The 5,170-nt window shown below is 41.1% G+C and overlaps 1 pseudogene; it reads right to left on the bottom strand.

Annotated features, from left to right (window-relative positions):
• Window positions 1-734: 734 nt before the first annotated feature.
• Window positions 735-1,230, bottom strand: LOC138442875 (serine/arginine-rich splicing factor 3 pseudogene; annotated as a pseudogene).
• Between the last annotated feature and the right edge of the window lie 3,940 nt (window positions 1,231-5,170).

Here is a 5,170-nt window from a genome sequence, read left to right as displayed (position 1 = left end):
CAGCATGAAAAAAGAATCTTGCACTGTAACTCAGTTCAGCTCTACAATGTACCCTTAAACTGGCAAGGACATTCGGTATTTTGAGTAGTCTCAAATTTCCAAATAAAGAACGTTACAAAGAGCTATGTATTCTTATACAGCAATCACAGAAGGAACTTACAACCTAAAGCAAAGGGAAACTAACTTCTTTGAAACTTCTTAGATTCTACACCAACTGGACAACCTTTTGTCCAGTGTGAAGACTAGTGGAATTTTTAAACCTCTAATCTAGTTTAAGGGTGCAGCTTTAATTTTTCCAGCTTTTGAGTTCACAGCAGCTTTTAAAAACCACTTAACTACAGCTGCATACCGTATCCCAGCTATATTGAAAAAAATCTTCCAATTTTTGCCAGTTTTTGTTTCCATAATGTTAAACATCGACTTCACCTGGGCAGGAGTTAGAGGTTTATTATCAGCCTATGCAAGACTAAAATTCAAAGCAAATTAAATTTTGTTTAAGGGAACATTTTAAAGTAACAATTTTTGATATTACATGCCTCATATGATCCATTTCAAACCATAGAGAATTACACCTTTGTGTGTCACTGTTCCAACAGACAAACAAATGTGAACAGCTAAAACATTTAAAAAATGCACCAAGCTTATGCAGTCTCAAACAAAACTTGCATTTTCTGTACTTACTCCTGTCAAATGAAGTTGTTTCCTGTACACCACTCCTCTTGAAAACTGATCTTCTATTTCCTTTCATTTGACCTAGATCTGCTGTGAGACCTAGAGAAAGATCAGGATGGCTTTGTGACTTCTCTCCCGGGACAGTGATCTCTCTCTTCTCCTATCTCTGGAAAGGGACCTGCTCCGGCTGCGGGAGAAGCTTCTCCGTCTTGGAGATCCGCGTGGAGGTGGACTCCTCCTCCTCCGATAATCATCTCAAGGGCGACGACCCCAAGAAGGAGGTGCGCCACGATTTCGACTTGCCTTTTCACCATTGGATAGTTCCACCCTTCTCGACAGCCGCTCAGTGTTCTCTCCGTCTAGCTCTGGGACAGCATCAGCTGCATCTGGGGGATCTTCAGATTCAACAAAAGCAAAGCCAGGACTGTTTCTAGCAACCCACACACTTCGGAGTGGTCCATAATAGCCAAAAGCTCGTTCCAATTCAGTCTTGTTACCATTGTTTCCAAGATTATCTACCTAAAGTTTACAGTCCAATGGACAGGAATCGCGATGCATTTCGAGATCTTAGGTTAGAAATGCAGAGGTTCAAATCCACAGAACTTAAGCTAGGTCTTCCCAGTTCCCTCCCGCCCGCGTTCCCAGATGCGCCCGCACACGTGACGTCCACAAAATAGCCTACATTCTCTTTTTAAAACATTCTTTTCCATTATGGATTATCCCAGGAGACTGGATATAGCTCCCTGCGGTGTACCATAGGACCTTGCTGTTTATCCCCAAATTCCCAGACCAACTCTCTCCCTTTTCTCCTCTCCCTTGACAAGCACAAGTCTGATCTCTCTGCCTGTGAGTATGTTTCCGTTTTGTAGACAGGTTCATTTGTGCCGTATTTTAGGTTCCACCTATAAGTGATATCATATGGTATCACTTTCTCTTTCTGGCTTACTTCACTTAGTGTGATAATCTCTAGTTGAATCCATGCTGTTGCAAATGGCGTTATTTTCTTCCTTTCTTCCTTTCTTTTATGGCTGAGGAGTTGTAGATATGTACCTCATCTTCTTTATCCATTCATCTGTCATTGGACATTTTGGTGGTTTTCATGGTTTGGCTGCTATGAATAGTGCTGCTATCTTTTTGAATTATAGTTTTGTCTGGATAGTTTTGCGGGGTTCCCTGGTGGCTCAGAGGTCAAAGCATCTGCCTGGAATGCAGGAGACCCGGGTGCGATCCCTGCGTTGGGAAGATCCCCTGGAGAAGGAAATGGCAACCCACTCCAGTACTCTTGCCTGGAGAATCCCATGGAGGGTGGAGCCTGGTAGGCTACAGCCCATGGGGTCGCGCAAAGAGTCGGACACGACTGAGCGACTTCACTTTAACTTTCTTTCACTTTTGTCTGGATATATGCCACAGTAACTTTGAAACACAATAAAGCAAAGTGCAATGAGACAACCTATGTCTGTACCAAGAATAACCTCATTAACACTTTTGAGAACGTAGTGAGATTTTACTAATTCAGACAACAGTAACATCATAATTCATACACTGAAATTATATTTGCATTGATAGTACATATTTTTTGGCATTCTTTGGCATTGCCTTTCTTTGGGTAATGAGTTTGAGTAAACTCTGGGAGTTTGCGATGGACAGGGATGCCTGGCATGCTGCAGTCCATGCCAGGTCACAACTGAGCAACTGAACTGAACTGAATATATTTTTTACAAAAGAACATACTTTAGAAACTAAACATATAAATCTGGCTCCAAAGAGCATTATAAAATATTTACCTTTACAAGCACCTCTGTGTTCAGCATTCAGTCGTGTCCGACTCTTTGCACCCCCATGGACTGCAGCGCACCAGGCTTCCTTGTCCATCACCATCTCCTGGAGCCTGTTCAAACTCATGTCCATTGAGTCAGTGATGCTGTCCAACCATTTTATCCTCTGTCGTCCCCTTCTCCTGCCTTCAGTCTTTCCCAGCATCAGGGCCTTTTCTAATAAGTCAGCTCTTCAAATCAGGTGGCTGAAGTATTGGACCTTCAGCTTCAGCATCAGTCCTTCCAATGAATATTCAGGATTGATTTCCTTTAGGATTGACTGGTTGGATCTCCTTGGAGTCCAAGGGACTCTCAAGAGTCTTCTCCAGCACCACAGTTCAAAAGCATCAATTCTTTGGCAGTCAGCCTTCTTTATGGTCCAACTCACATCCATACATGACTACTGGAAAAACCATAGCTTTGACTAGATGGACCTTTGTCGGTAAAGTAATGTCTCTGCTTTTTAATATGCTGTCTAGGTTTGACATAGCTTTTCTTCCAAGGAGCAAGTGTCCTTTAATTTCATGACTGCAGTCACCATCTGCAGTGATTTTGGAGCCCAAGAAAATGAAGTCTGTCAGTGTTTCCATTGTTTCCCATCTATTTGCCATGAAGTGATGAGACCAGATGCCATGATCTTCGTTTTTTGAATGTTGAGTTTTAAGCCACTTTTTCACTCTCCTTTATCAAGAGGCTCTTTAGTTCCTCTTCTTTCTGCCAAAAGAGTGGTGTCATCTGCATATCTGAGGTTATTGATATTTCTCCCAGCAATCTTGATTCTAACTTGTGCTTCATTCAGCTGGCATTTTGCATGATGTACTCTGCATATAAGTATGATAAGCAGGGTGACAATATACGGCCTTGATGTACTCCTTTTCCAATTTGGAACCAATCCGTTTTTCCATATCCAGTTCTAACTGTTGCTTCTTGACCTGCATACGGGTTTCTGAGGAGATAGGTGAGGTGGTCTGGTATTCCTATCTCTCTAAGAATTTTCCAGTTTGTTGTGATCCATACGTCAAAGCATGGTCAATGAAGCAGAAGTAGATGTTTTTTCTGGAATTCTCTTGCTTTTTCTCTGAGCCAACATATGTTGGCAATTTGATCTCTGGTTCCTCTGCCTTTTCTAAATCCAGCTTGAACATCTGGAAATTCTCAGTTCACACACTATTGATGGCTAGCTTGGAGAATTTTGAGCATTATTTTGCCTGCATGTGAAATGAGTGCAATTGTGCAGTAACCACCTCCATACAGACAGTTATATGTTGGCAGTTACCTCTGAAGCTGGCCACAGTAAATATTCAACAATCGTTTGCTGAAAGAATAAACATTTTAAGTTGTAGTCACAGAGCAGCATAATCCATTAATGAAGCAGTGGATCTTCTGTAATCCTCTACTCAATCTTGTACTTTGGTTATAAAAGTATGTTGTGGAGAATTAGACTATAAATCAGATGTTTTCACTACATCTAAATGCCTCCAGCAGGTTTGAATTAATGATGCTTCTGTTGATAGAAATAAGGAAATTTTAAGACTAGGATAATAAGAATCTATTGGCTAGTTCACAAGTAATTCTTTTTTATTTTTCTTACCTTTGGACCTCTAATACCTATTCTTACCACACCCACCCCCACTTCTGACAATCACCAATTTGTTCTCTGTATCTATGAACTGTTATGTTTATTTTTTAGATTTCACATAAAAGAGATCGTAGAATATCTGTCTCTGACTTATTTCACTTAGCATAATGCCCTAAAGTTCCATCCATGTTGTTGCAAATGGCAAGTATTTTTTTTTCATTTTAAATTTTGTTAAGCAATCTCAACATACTTGACACACATATTTGTTTGTATATATACACCACATCTTCTTTACCCATTCAGTTAGATTGTTCACATATCTTGGTGGTGTAAAAAATGTTACAATGAACATGGAGTTGTGTATCTTTCTGAATTAGTATTTTCATTTTCTTCTGAAAATACCAAGAGGTGAAACTGCTGAACCATATGGTAGTTATATTTTTACTTTTTGAGAAAACTCCATACTGTTTTCAAAGTGACTGCACCAATTTGCATTCCCACCGACAGTTCAGAAGAGTTCCCTTTGCTCCACATACTTGCCGACACTTGTTATTTCTTGTCTTTTGAAAACAGCCATTCTAGGAGATGTGAGGAGATACCCTACAGTGGTTTTGATCTGCACTTCCCTGATGATCAAGGTGGAGAAGGCGATGGCACCCCACTCCAGTGCTCTTGCCTGGAAAATCCCATGGGCGGAGGAGCCTGGTGGGCTGCAGTCCATGGGGTCGCTAAGAGTCAGGCATGACTGAGCGACTTCACTTTCACTTTTCACTTTCATGCACTGGAGAAGGAAATGGCAACCCATTCCAGTGTTCTTGCCTGGAGAATCCCAGGGACGGGGGAGCCTGGTGGGCTGCCGTCTATGGGGTCGCACAGAGTCGGACACGACTGAAGTGACTTAGCAGCAGCAGATGATTAAGGATGTTGAATATCTTTTCTTGTACCTGTTAGCCATCTGTATGTCTTCTTTGGCAAAGTCTCTTTTTAGATATTCTGTCCATTATTTAATCACATTGTTTGTTTTTTGGCTATTGAATTGTGTGAGCTCTTTACATTTCCCGGATATTAACTCCATACCAGGTGATTTGCAAAGATATTCTCTCAG

The sequence above is a fragment of the Ovis canadensis genome, chromosome 6, assembly GCF_042477335.2.
Source record: "Ovis canadensis isolate MfBH-ARS-UI-01 breed Bighorn chromosome 6, ARS-UI_OviCan_v2, whole genome shotgun sequence".
Lineage (NCBI taxonomy): Eukaryota > Metazoa > Chordata > Mammalia > Artiodactyla > Bovidae > Ovis > Ovis canadensis.
The sequence above is the reverse complement of the archived record's forward strand: the minus strand, read 5'-3'. Positions and strand labels throughout refer to the sequence as shown.